Below are 14862 nucleotides of genomic sequence, written 5' to 3'. Positions count from 1 at the left end.
ATTCGCCTGAAAAGAAGTTGGAAGCCTTCGAACAACGCATTGAAGTAAATACACAGGCGACCCAAAAAAACAGAGAGGAAATTGACAAGCTGACGACGAAGGTGGAGTCGCTGATGAAGGAAAACAAAGAATTAAAGGAGAGCTGTCGGGAGAGTGCACGTTACAGCAGAAGATGGGACCTCAGACAGAGAAGGTCTGACAGAGAAGGACAACGAGAATACACGTGAAACAGTGATCGGCATTCTAACAAGAGTGGTTCCTGTATCAGTGGAAAAACTGCAGCTCATGGTTGATACAGTACACCGACTGGGGAAGAAAGACAATGCAGTGAGCAACAAGGTGCCAAGACCAATCATCATACAGTTCAGCATGAGGACGGCAAGGGATGAAGTATGGAGGAAATCCAAAGAGGCCAGGGTCTGCACAGAACTGAACATAAAATTTAAAGAAGACTTCTCCAAAGAAGACCGTGAAGCTCGGATCAAGCTGTGGCCCAAGGTGCAGGAAGCTCGAAACAACGGCAAAAGAGCATTCCTAAAGGAGGGTTATGCAATAATAGACGGTAAAAGGATCGATCTGTGAGATGCACTTGAAGAAGTCACTACAAGTTAACCATAAAATGTGTGTGTGTATATATGTTTATATATACATATCTGTTACAAATACACAAATAAAAAATAGGAGAGGGTCAAAAAGCAAAGCCGTAGTTAAACGTGGGCTATCCAGAGCTAAAATTGGCGCATATATAAAGGGGTAGTACTGTGATAGGGTCGGAGTACTGTTATGATTACATAGGTAGGACACTAGGCTTATTCCTGCTTCAAGCACTTTTTTTTTCTTCTAGTAAGTGCCAAGGAAGCCGTTACTGTTCTTGTTTTGTATTTTGTTCTTGTGTTTTTGTTTTTGTTTTTTCTTTATCTTATAGATGGCTGTTCTATTAAGTTCCTTAAATGTTCGAGGCTTAAAAAACAATGTCAAACGTAAGGCCATGTTTTTATTCTGCAAGGAAATTAAGGCAAACATTTTGTTTTTACAAGAAACACATTCTGGTAAGGAAGAGGAAACATTTTGGAAACATCAATGGGGAGATAGTATTCTTTATTCACATGGTACTACTCACTCAGCAGGAGTTATGATCTTATTCAACAAATTTGCAGGGAGAGTTATTGATCATAAAAGCGACGGAATGGGGCATTGGATCATGGTGTTGGTAGAAGTCTGTGAACAGAAAATTATTCTTATTAACGTGTATGGATACAATAACAGGTCGCTAAATAGAAATATGATGTCTAACTTAAGTAAATTAATTGCAAAGTGGAGTACTACATATGGTTCTACCCAGGTGATAACTGGAGGCGATTTTAACCTGGCTCCTAACTCATGGCTTGACAGACAACCACAAAGAGGAAATCAACCAGAACACGATAGCATTATTTGTGACTTTTGTACGACAACTAATATGATCGATTATTGGAGGATGACAAACCCAAATACGAAGAAATATACTTGGTTTAGTCCATCAAATAAAAACGTATGTTCAAGATTAGATTATTGGCTTGTCTCCCAAACCAACCCGTTCTCACTCCCAAAGCGTAACATTTTACGCTAGGTGACAAATCGTCACCATATTACGTTTTCGGCTACCCACCACGTTCCTAAAATGTGAGACCCAGTCAACCCCACTTACTGATCATTGTCTGACAAGTCTCTTATTATCTCTACGTAAACAACAAAGATCTGACAACATATGGAAATTTAACAATAGTTTATTACAAAACGAAGACTTCTGTAAACAAGTTAAAGAACTTAAATCAGAAATTAACAATATGAGCATGACTAATGTCAGTAAATGGGAATGGTTTAAATATAGTGTGAAACAATTAGCTATAGAAACGGGAAAGAAAGTGTCTGCCCTACGCGTATGTGAACAGAAAAATCTAATTGAACAAATTCATTTATTATGTGGTAAACCCTGTAGGACTGCGGAAGAGTCAGAACGCTTACAATCTTTACAAAATAAGCTAGATGAGGTGTACTTGATTAAAGCTAAAGGAGCATATGTAAGGTCTAGAGCCAAGTGGATTGAACATGGAGAAAAAATTCATCTTATTTCTATAGTCTAGAGAAGCGTAGACAAACAAAGAAAAAATAACTAAATTGAGTAAGGATGGTACTATAATTGAGGAACCAAACAAAATAAGTGAGGAAATTAGATTAGATTAGATTAGATAGAACTTTATTAATCCCTCGGGTGGGTTCCTCTGGGAAATTCGATTTCCAAAAAAGCACAGCACCGACAGAACTTACAAGAACATTAACATGTTCTATAGTAATCTGTATAAATCAAGAACTGAAAAAGAAAATGCAGATATCTTTTTTGATATGATTAAAGATCAGGTAAAAAAATTGGAAGAGGATGATAAAACATGGTTACAAGAAGATTTGAAAATATCCGAATTAGATACAGCTCTAAAACAAATGAAAAATGGAAAATCGCCTGGAATTGATGGTTTAACGATTGAATTTTATAAAACCTTTTGGCAAGACATTAAAGATTTGTTATTTAATGGCTTTTTGGATTGTTTAAAAAATGAAGAACTATCCCCAACAATGAAAACAGGATTAATAACCTTATTACCCAAACCAAACAAAGATTTACAAATGCTAGACAATTGGAGACCCATAACACTTTTATGTAACGACTACAAATTATTAGCCTTAGTATATGCAAATAGGCTTAAAAGCGTCTTAACCAAATTGATTGATGAGTGCCAATCAGCGTTTATTAAAGGAAGGCAGATTCATAATAACATAAGATTAATATTAGATATGATTGACTATCGATCCTTTATTAATTCAGAAAGTTTAATACTATTTATTGACTTTTTTAAGGCATTTGATCCAATAGACCATAATTTTTTATTTAGATCTTTAGAACTTTTTGGATTTGGAAACAAATTTTGCAAAGTGATCAAACTGTTCTACAAGCAAATTTATAGTTATGTTTCGCTCAATCCAGGCATAACATCTAGGATAGACATATTCTGTGGAATTCGACAGGGTTGCCCAATTTCTCCAAAATTATTTATTCTTTGCACTCAATTAATGGCTTACCTCATTGTGAACCATTCAGACATCGAAGGAATAAACATTTTTGATATTGAACTGAAAATAAGTCAGTTTGCAGATGACACAGTAATATTTTTAAAGGATAAATCAATACTCGAGAAAGCATTGAATGTCATTTCAATTTTTTCTAAAGCTTCAGGCTTGTGTCTGAACCTGAAGAAGTGTGAACTTTTGCCACTTTATGATTGTTTGGAAAATAGCATGAGGACGATTCCAGTGAAAAATGAAGTTAAGTATCTAGGCATCTATTTAAACAAAGACATCAACACTAGAGAATCAAAAAACCTAAAAGACAAAATTGATGGCATGTCCAAAACACTAAATCATTGGTTGACGAGAGATATTACAATTTTTGGACGCAATCTATTATCCAAATCAGAGGGCGTCTCAAAGATGGTTTATCCAGCATACTCACTATACATTACACTATACAAAAGTATTAAAAAGATTAACTCTATAATCTATCAATTCATTTGGCGCAATAAAACACATTACATTAAAAAATCACAACTTGTCAAAGATTACGCTAAAGGTGGTATAAAGTCAATTGATTTTCAATCAATGGTTGGAGTATTTAAAATAAACTGGATAAAAGCCTTCCTCTTGAAACCTGACTCCATATGGTTCCATATCCCAAAAAATATTTTCAAAAAGGTGGGAGGGTTGGATTTTCTCCTGAAATGTGGTTTTGATATATTGAAGTTGCCTGTGAAACTGTCAGAATATCATAAGCAGGTCTTGTCTTATTGGAAGATGGTGTTTGCCCATAACTTTTCACCACATTGCTCCACCTTGTGGAATAACAGGACAATTACAATTAATAAGAAGTCGTTGTTTATTAAAGAGTGGTTTGAAAAAAACATAATCTTTATAACAGACTTACTTGATGAAAGGGGTCAGTTTCTCTAAGTGGGTGTTTTTAATGCTAAGTTTAACATTCAGTGTTCCCTTAGAGAATATGACAAGGTTTGTAAGGCAATCCCCTTACCTCTGTTGAGTTTGATTCAAGGTTATTTGTATTACTCTAAGGCACAAATTAGTCTACCTTCTTTACATCTAAACCAGATTCCTTTGACGGATAAAAACTGTAATAATAAAACCATGAACAAGATATTTAAAAACAAATTATTTCACGACTTTAACAGTAACACAAAACTAAAAGGGAGTAATGTTAAAATAACGAACAAATATACGCACTTTTTAAAATGGCCTATCCCCCCCAAAGTCAAAGAAATGCAATTTAAAATAATTAATGGATATTACCCAGCAGCTGAAATGCTTAAAAAAAGGTTTGGGTTTGAGGTAGAGCCATGTGGATTTTGTTCACAAAATGTGGAAAGTATTGATCATTTGTTTTTTTCCTGCTCAGTAACAACTGACTTTTGGCAAGATTTAGTAGACTGGTTGAGTATAAGAATAGATGGGATGACCCCACTGACTCTAACACAAGTTTTATATAATAATGGTGATCCATCTAAGGAACTGTCCATGCTACACAAGGTGGTGATAATTATGGGCAAATACCACATACACAAATGCAAATGGCAAAGTAAAAGACCTTCCCTAACTGTATTGAAAATTGAATTAAAATCTTTTTTGTCATCTTTAGAATTACTGAGGGATTCATGTAAAGAGGCTGCTTTGATATGCGACAATGGGACTCAATCTCTATCCTTTTAATGATTGTGATTTTGGTGTACTAAGTAAGCCACATATGTTAAAGTGTTCACAGAAAAGAAACTGTTATATGTCATAAAAATGGCCTTCATATATTTATGTATATGTATATATGTGTTTTTGTTTTGTTTTTCGTTTGGTTTCTTTTTCAACCTTTTCAAGATGTTGTTGCACTAATGTTGTCTCCCAACGAGAGATTGTAATATGTGCATAAATTTAATTAAAGTATGGAAAAAAAAAAAAAGAGAGAGACTGTCACTAACCGATCCGTACCGGAAACCCGATCGGTACCCCGCATGCGCGAAAGGTGTCTACTTCCGGTCGAAGCATTTTACGATAGTATCTGTTAAGATGTTAAGAATAACAAGTATCTCTTAAAATGTTTCCGATAATGAAACATTTAATATAATGTAGACAAAAAAAAAAAGATAAAAAGATAGTGACAGATCGGGACTCCCGATCCTTACTGCGCATGTGCAGGGGTTTTCTTCTTCTTCTGTTCGGTTAATGGTGTACGAGGATACCGCCACCAGGTGGAGAGACTGTGTAACACTTTTTAAAAAAAAATTTTTATTAACAATTGGAACAATACAGTCACAAACAAAATAACACATTATAGTGCAAATGAACTCTCGTGGAGGATAAAAAAAAAATTTAAAAAAAAGAAGAACACGGTCAATACAACAAAACTAACAGCAAGGATATGGGGGGAGAGGGCTAGACAAAAGATCCACAGTATTAACGGGGAAGAAATTAAAAAAAAAAAAAAAAGCACAATATAGGTAATAATCAAAACAGTAGGAAATGGGAAATGTCATCATAGATTGCGGCAAATCTGCTTGACTTCAGTTTTTTAAGTGACATGAAATAATGTTTAAAGTCATTGATGAACCAAGTAAAGGATGGTTTTCTATTCCTCCATTTACAACAATGTATATGGTATTTACCTAACAGGATGACAATGTTAATCACAGTAGAGACAGATGGATGTTGTTTAGCCATATAGAAAATAATATCAGAAATACTAAACTGGGGAATATCATTGATCTTGAGGGATAACCAGTTGTGTAGTTCTAACCAAAAGGCAGCTGACACAGGACATGAGAAAAACAAATGGTGTAATGTTTCACAGGCTGAATCACAAAATGCACACTGATCAACCTCAAATTTAAACCTCCTCTTCAAAAATTCAGACACAGGATATATATTATTAATTATCTTGAAATGAGTTTCTTTTACTTTTGGGGAGACAGGCCACTGAATGAATTTTGAGAACGCCTTTTCCATGAGTGACTGGTCCCCATGAAGGGCCTGCAAATATCTACCTGAGTTAAACCCCTGGAAAAGAATAGATTTAAAATTCACACTGATAAATTTATTGTTACATTTACTATCATTTAGGATGCCAGTTACCAATTTTTAGGTTTGGCAGCGCTGGATTGACCTCAGAGTGTAGCATTGTGTTGCATATCAGCTGCCTTAGGGCCAAAGGGATAGCACAGCAAACTTTTCTGTATTCTTTTAATGGACAATTAAAGTTGTGTCTCTTTGAGAAAGGCACGTAATCCAATAGAGCACCACTCGAATCCAGCAAGTCAGTTACAAACAAGATACCACTCTCAAACCAGTTCCTGATAAATAATGTCTTTTTGTTAGCAGTTATCACTCTATTGTTCCATAGGGTCGACATATGAGGAGAAAAGTTGTGTGTAAACATCATTTTCCAAAAATGAAGAATCTGTTTGTGAAAATTAGAGAGTGTAACAGGTATTTTACTAGTCTCAAAGTCACATTTTAATAGAAAATCAATTCCTCCTAGTTCCTTAAATAAAGATCTGGGTATATGAAACCACATGGAATCAGACTGAGATAAGCAAGCTCTGAGCCAGTTGATCTTAAAAGTTCCGATCATTGATTCAAAGTCTAAGGCTCTGACACCACCCTTCTCATAATCTTTAACCAACTGTGATCTCTTAATATAGTGGGTTTTGTTTTTCTATAGGAATTGAAAAATAATTGAGTTGGCTTTCCTAATATTTTGGGGAGAAACATAAAGAGAATGACATGGGTAAATTAATTTAGAGATACCTTCAGCTTTGGAAAGGATGACTCTGCCAAATATAGTGATATCCCTGGTCAACCAACGACTAAGGGATTTCTTCATGTCGACGATACGATTGCAGATGTTGTCGTCTTCTCTTCGGGACATATTTTTAGAAATCACTATACCTAAATATTTAACTTCCAGTTCAACTCTTATAGAAGCTATATTAGAATCAGAACACGTGTGAATAGGTAACAATTCACATTTGTTAATATTCAGACATAGTCCTGACGCCTGGGAGAATAATGAGATAGTGTTAAGCGCTTTAGCTACCATGGATTTATCTCTTAAAAACAATGCAGTATCGTCAGCAAACTGGCTTATTTTGAATTCCTTGTCAAAAATGTTAATACCATACAAATCAGAGTCTTTTTGGATGATAAGGGCCAGCAGTTGAGTGGTTAATATGAACAATTTGGGGGAAATAGGGCATCCCTGACGGATACCTCTCTGCACTTCAAACCTAGGTGTCATTCCAGGGTTAAGCGAGACAGAGCTAGAAATGTTACTGTAAAACATTTTGATCACATTACAAAAGTTATCCCCAAAACCCAGGAAATTCAAGGCTTTAAGCAGGAAGGGATGTTCAACCGTGTCAAAAGCCTTATAAAAGTCCAAAAACAACACTAAGCTTTCTGTCTTTATATACTGGCGATAATCAAGCATATCAAAAATCTATCTAATGTGATTGTGTATATGTCTTCCTTTTATAAACGCCGACTGACATTCATCCACTAAATGTGTTAAACAATCATTTAAGCGGTTCGCATATACATGAGCCAGTAATTTATAATCATTACACAGAAGGGTTTTGGGTCTCCAATTATCCAGAAGTAGTTTGTCTTTGTTGGGTTTTGGAATTAAAGTGATTAAACCTTGTTTCATTGTAGGTGAAAGATTAGTTGATGAGATACATTCTAAGTAAGCACTGTAAAGAGTTAATCTAATGTCATGCCAGAAAAAGGAGTAAAATTCCACTGTTAGCCCATCAATACCTGGTGATTTGCCCCTGGGCATTTGTCCGATTGCCTTGTCCAGCTCTTCGATTGCAAGTTTACTCTCCATACGAACCTTTATATCCACATCCAATGTCCCATTAAGGCCTCTAAGACTTTCCAGAAACACAGTGCCATTTTCCGTTGAATAGGTTGACTTGTAAAGGTTACTGTAAAAATGAAGTATTTCCACGTTTATTTTGTCATGGTCCTCAGTCAAAACCCCCTTGATATTCAGTGATTGAATCTTCTTATTTGATTGTCTGTATTTTTCTAAATTAAAAAAGTAGGAAGAGTTTTTCTCACCCTCCTCAATCCACCGGGCTCTTGAACGAACATAGGCACCATTGGCTTTCTCTAAGAACATTTTGTCTAGTTGAGATTGAAAAGTGTTTAGTTGTATATGTTTGTCCAGAGATAAATCCTGTTTGCAGCATAGCCTGTTAATTCTTTCAATAATGCTTTGTTGCTCCTGTCTTTTCTGTTTAGCAATGGATTTGCTAATTTGAATTGCTACCTGTTTAACTTGGAATTTAAACCATTCCCATTTGCTCACATGTGACATATCTAGTTTATCAATTTCCACAATTAAATTTCTCACTTCAAGGCAGAAGTTGTCATTATGCAGAAGGTTGTTGTTGAATTTCCAAATAAGGGATTGATGTTTCACCTTGGTTAATGAGATGAATAAGGAAATCAAACAGTGATCAGTTAGAGGGGAAGCGGAGATTTCACACTTAGAAATGTTGTTGATCAAATTGTTAGAGACTAACCAGTAATCAATCCTGGAACACTGACCATTATTAGATGAATTAAACCAAGTAAATTGAGATACAGATGGATTTTTCAGCCTCCAAGCGTCACAGAGACTAACTTTGTTGACCAAATTAAGGATACTTTCATCGTAACTGTGGCATGAGGTCCTGGATGGAAGACGATCTACAGAGGGATCAGGAGCTACGTTAAAGTCTCCCCCCACAACAACTTTGTCAACAAGATAGCTCAATTTCCATTGCTCTAACTGTTCACAAAGGAAGGTTAGAAGTTTCTTATTCTGAGCTCTATTAGTATAACCATATACACACAGCAGAATGTATTTTGAACCATTAATCTCTGACACTATCATCAGCCAATGACCATCAGAATCACTTTTACAGTCTATGACATTTCCCGGAAACCTATTAAATAAAATCATCACTCCAGCTGAGTGAGACGTACCATGACTAAAGAAAACAGATTCACCCCACTGTGTTTTCCAGAACTTTGTGTCTGCCTCTGCCGAATGGGTCTCTTGTAGAAAGACACAGTTAGCCTGTTGCTCCTTGCAAAAAAGAAAGATAGCCTTACGCTTCACAATGTTTCTTAGCCCCCTGACGTTCAAGGAAATAACAGATAACATATAACACTATTACAAAAGTATTGGGGAAAAGAAAAAGAAACTTAAGAAGACACGCAGGAACGAGCAGCCGTGTCCTGTATAAAATAACCATTCAGTGCAATAACCCTTAACAACCGGGAAATTTTAAATTAAATGACATGCTAAGCAATAGGCTTAATCAACAGCAGCATACCTGAGAGGTGTAAAAGGTCACACAAAAGAAAATCAGTTCGGGTCCACTCTTTGGTTATCAATCAGAGCGTAGCCGTCCTTCAAAAACGCTCCCTTTCCCTTACTCCTGGCATCCTGGACCAGTGGCCACAGCTTAACTCGAGCCTCCCGATCTTCCTTGGAGAAGTCTTCCTTGAAGTGGATGTTCATCTCCTTGCAAACCCTCGCATGCCTCGATTTCTTCCAGACGTCGTCCCGGACCGTTCTCATGCCAAACTGGATAATTATGGCTCTCGGGGACCCGGAAGATGCAGCGTTCCCCCTCTTTCCCAGCCGATGAACAGTATCAACAGTCTCTCTCAGTTTATCCACAGACAAGGGCACAACTCTGGTGAGAATCCCGATAACTGACTCTCTCGTGTTTTCATCATCTTTCTCAGGAAGACCAGTCAGCCTTAGGTTCCATCTCCTCTTATATCGAGCATGTTCCTCACAGGAGCTGCGCAGGGATTTGTTTTCTTTCTGCAGCTCACCAACTTTCTCCTGGAGTTCTACTATACTTTCTTTATTTTTTCTTATTTCCGCCGTGTTCATGTCAATGCGCTTTTCAAACTTACGCAGCAACGCCGTCTGTTCATCCATCTTTTGCGTTAACACATTGAATGCTTGCAAGATTGCTGCGGCGGTGTCCTCCTCCTCCAGCGGCTGCGCTCGCACCCCTCTTGCTTTCTTCGGGTTAGGGCTTTTCGTCAGAGTGTGAGCCCAGTTGATTCTGGAGTCCTTGGAAGTCATGTCAGTGATCTCCAAATCTTGAATATCCTCCTCGTCACACGCCTCTCTCAATACCGAAACGTTGTAGTTATGATCCATCGCGATCATAGGACAAGTATCAAAATTAACCCCGGACAAATTACAAATTAAAGCTGGTTTACAGTTAGTTCTCCAGTGGCTGGTTGAAGTGCACAAAAAGCGCAAAAAACGGGTTATTGCTTTTAATAAATTCAGAGTTTCAGGACAAAAAAAAAGCCAAAAAGTTTGGACGCCTGCAGTAAAGTTGCTGCTCACTCCGCCATCTTGTCGTATCCTGTGTAACACTCCCGCCCACACAACCGCTGGACGTGACCGCAAACACGCCCCCTACACTTTTTACGTAGCACCTGTGGCTCGAGTTTTTTGCTGGTTTCCCGCGACTGACGACTCGTTTAATTAAGGTAAAAATACAACCATGTCACTGTTATAAGAAAAGACACACAGCTTATCGTCTTATAGTTCTAAAATCGCTCTGTTGTTAATGCGTTTGCTAGATTAGCCGCTAGCATGCGCGCTGTGTTGGAGGCTTGTTGCTAGCTAGTTAGCGATGCTACACACTCTAATAGTCTGTGTTATTGAAGGATTCAGCCCTCCTTATGTTTTTTTTATCCATTTTTAGACAGCGATGACATCATCTGCACACTCTACAGATGCCCAGAGTTACTGTTAATATCAGAAATATAATGCTGTCCTCTGGTTTTATACATTTTAAACATTTGGTTAAAATCTCAATGTTTTATACATTCATTGGTGCAGACCCTGAATTGGGACACAGCCTAGTGGTGCCGAGCTGGCGCACCGAGTAGTTCCTGTTACCTGCTGTGTGTCTGTTTTTACAGGTAAGCTGGGTTCCAAATAATACATATGTGATAGACAACAGTAGCAATCGAAAAGCTAGAGAGCCAATTCACGAGTTTAAGGGTTGATAACGATGAATCACCACCAGCTGTTGCTAAAAGCACCTTTATGATCTGAGCATGCGCAGAATGATCCACAGCGCTCCTTTGATCCTTTGATCTTCTCGAACGATCATTGTGACGTCACGGCGACATCACAATGATCCTTTGAGAAGATCAAAGGATCATTGTTATGTCACAGCGACATCACATTCTCTGCCACACCCACCAAGTCTATAAATAGAGGAGGTCGTTAACAGTTTACATCAGAAAGAGCCAGTTGTTTTAGACAAAGCTGACCTTAGACAAAGCTGACCTTTGCATTTAAATCATTCAGAGATTTAACTTTTTTTCCACTTTTGAGCTTTAAACCTTTAAAGAAATGTCACAGGGAAACGGTGATCAGTTAGACCCACTGCAGCGTATCGCAGATGCACTCAGGGAAGACAACGCAGAACTCAGTGAAAGTTGCATAGAATTAAGTCAACTTATCGGACAAGTCAGTGGAGAAAACACACAACTCAGTGAAAACTACATACAACTCAGTCAAGAAAACGCACAACTCGGTGAAAACTACCTACAACTCAATCAAGAAAACACACAACTGAGTCAAGCAAACGCACAACTCGGGCAAGGAAACGCACAACTCGGGCAAGAAAACGCACAACTGAGTCAAGAAAACACACAACTCAGTCAAGCAAACGCACAACTCGGGCAAGGAAACGCACAATTGAGGCAAGAGATGGCAGAACTCAGACAAACTGTGGAAAATCTTCAGCGCCCAGCGGTACATGAAAGAGAATCGCCTGGTTCGTGGGGTCTAAACCTACTTAAAGTAGGTTTAACTGTTGCCGGATGTGTCATTGCTCTTCCTGCAGCTTTCTGGGTCGCCTCTAAGATTTTCGGCTGAAGCGAATGTCCCGCTCTGTGGGGTCATGATTATTGTCATGACCCCACAGAGCGGGGATGGCTTGCGTGTGCTTGCATGCACACGTCCCATCGACAATTGTGGATTGTGGTCCACATCCACAATTACAGCTGTAATTGTGGATGTGGACCAGTTACCCTTTAAAAACAGTAATGATGTTTTCCAGCCACAGTCCACCTTCATCCTGGCGTTGTTCCCGCTGGTGCAGGGTCCGCTCCTCAGCAAAGGTTTCTCCGTTTGGTTCTGTCCAAGGCGTCCTCAGGTGACGCGTTGATGTCTTCCTTGATTTTGTCCATCCACCGTTTTTTCGGTCTGCCTCGAGGCCGGCGCCGTCTGGGTCGATCCTTAATAGTCGTTTTTGCTGAGTTCCCATCGCTTCGAATCACGTGTCCATACCACCTCAGGCGGGATTCGAGCATCTTTTGAACTCGAGCCACAGTCCACCGACCTGTCATAAATACGCTGTGTTCTCCTTTATGTTTGATTTTATTTTGCCCCTCACCTCCCAACCAGTCATGGCAGAAGACCGCCCCTCCCTGAGCCTGGTTCTGCCAGAGGTTTCTTCCTGTTAAAAGGGAGTTTTTCCTCTCCACCGTTGCCAGAGTGCTTGCTCATAGGGGATCATTTGATTGTTGGGTTGAATTTTTGGATTTCATTTCATTGGCTTGAACTGAAAAACCTAAAAATTCAGCTGAGGGGTTCACATAGTGGAGAGCACTACATTTGTTAACTGCACTTTGTTTATTTGTGGATTTTGTAGTTCTTCCTACTACAAAAACTACAAATGAAAACAAGGCAGTTAGCAGCAAATGAAAATAAATAAAACACATTAAAAAAATCTGCTACTGCTCTGTGTGTTTACTTTAGTGAACACTGTTTGTTTTTGTGTTAGAAGATTATAGATTGTCCTGACGTGTCCACAGACGTGTGGATTTGTGTGCTGCTGTGTTCACTTGTGTGTTTTTGTGCACTCAGGAGGACGGTACCTGTCTCGTCGTCATCTCGTAGACAAATATTTGACGACGTCTAGAAGAGAAGTCTGAGTCGCCGTCCAAACGTCTGCCTGCAGCACAACCTCCGTCTCTCAGCGCTCGGCATGCACGCTGACTAAGAGCCCTCAGGTGAACTTCTCTCACCTGCATAAACACTTTGCATCGGTTTCTCGGCTGCAGGTCCATGAAGGCACTTTTGGAGGAATGTTATGGTCTGACCATCATCCTTCAGCTCACTCTGAACTCGCTGAGCAGCTCTCTGGCGTCTCTGTGAGGACCTGCAGGAACACTTCTCCAGACTTCTTGAAGGACATTCAAAGCTCTTCTGCCTTCTGTTGATGATGTTGATGACTCCACACTGTTTATGTCCTGCTGAGCTTTGTGCTCTGGGAATGCCAGACCATGACTGATAGTGTTATTGTCACTGCTTATATCTGAAGTCCTGCTGGCAGAAATGCCCTTCAGTCAGAAAGGTTGATGGTCAGGATGAACCTGGACACTTCTTTGCACACGTGTGTCGTATCTTTTGAATGATAAGTGCTGACAGAGACAGACGTGAGTCTGTATTTATATTTCTTGCAGCCTGTTAGCACTGTACCTCCTGCCTTTCCAAACGGCTCTTCTGTGTTTCTGTCTCATCGTTCTGCTGATGAACATTTGTCGCCCACCGTGATCTCAGCATGTCGTCCTGGTTCTGGAGAGCAGACGTGTGTTGATCTGAGTCCTGTGATTTCCAGTAGTGATTTATTCCCAAGACAAAATCAAATCGTCCTCTGCTGCCGTGTTGTTGCACAATAAAAATGATGCAGCTGTCAGAAACGGTCCGGCCCTGGTTATTGTCTCAGATACGACGCTCGTCTTATCCTGTCTGCTTCTGTCGGTTTCCTTCATTTACTTCTTGTTATTTTCCTAAAATGTGCTCCAGAGTGACAAAAATATCTGCTGGAGTTGATGCTGCCCTAAAACCTCTGTGACATCGTTGCACTCACTTGCTTGACTGAGTTGTGCGTTTGCTTGACTGAGTTGTGCGTTTGCTTGACTGAGTTGTGTGTTTTCTCGAGTGATTGTTCTGATATATTGACTGAATTCTATGAACGTTTCACTGAGTTGTATGTGTTCTTCCCTGAGTTCCTCTATCGTACGCTGCAGTGGGTCTAACTGATCACCGTTTCCCTGTGACATTTCTTTAAAGGTTTAAAGCTCAAAAGTGGAAAAAAAAAAGGTCATCTAAAAAGTAGGGGTGGGGGAAAAAATCGATACTGTGTAGTATCGTGATATTTTGTTTTCTAATAATGTATCGATACAGGGACGGCAGAAATCGATATTTTGTTACAAAAAAAAGTTTTTGTGGACTCTGACTTCAGAGCATGTTGATCCTTTTTCTGAGCAACAATCCTGACATTCCTTCACTGTCCAAATGTGTTTAACTTTTTTTGGCAGCAATAAACATGACAGTTTACTTATTTTAATTTAAGACATGTTTTATTTTAATTAAGTTTAAAACTTTTTTATTTAATGTAAAATTATTTTTGTTTTAATTTACTTTCAAATTCTTCAGTTGCTGAAGGGGCTGCATAGTTTTCATATTGCATAGTTCAGAATAGTTATAATTGTACCAGATGGTTGCATTCAGTTCAGTGGGACTAGACTGTAATACAAACCATTCAAGTTTGTCAACAATAAAACTGAAATGAGAGAAAGACTGAGTGCGAGACTTTGATATTAGATAAAATGAATATTGATAAAGTTTACCTTTATGTACAGAATCTGAATATCGCAAAA

At 38.6% G+C, this 14862-nt stretch overlaps 1 long non-coding RNA gene across 1 annotated transcript; it reads left to right on the top strand.

Annotated features, from left to right (window-relative positions):
- Positions 1-10609: 10609 nt before the first annotated feature.
- LOC146614430 (uncharacterized) lies at positions 10610-14551 on the top strand. The gene is made up of 3 exons (XR_014907006.1): positions 10610-10665; positions 11021-11103; positions 13064-14551. It is a non-coding gene; the product is annotated as an uncharacterized LOC146614430 (long non-coding RNA).
- Positions 14552-14862: the final 311 nt, after the last annotated feature.

This window comes from Diplotaxodon limnothrissa, linkage group LG17, assembly GCF_057381915.1.
Source record: "Diplotaxodon limnothrissa isolate DT_005_m linkage group LG17, D_limnothrissa_male_GT1.1, whole genome shotgun sequence".
Classification (NCBI taxonomy): Eukaryota; Metazoa; Chordata; class Actinopteri; order Cichliformes; family Cichlidae; genus Diplotaxodon; species Diplotaxodon limnothrissa.
This window is presented reverse-complemented; position numbering and strand designations above follow the sequence as displayed.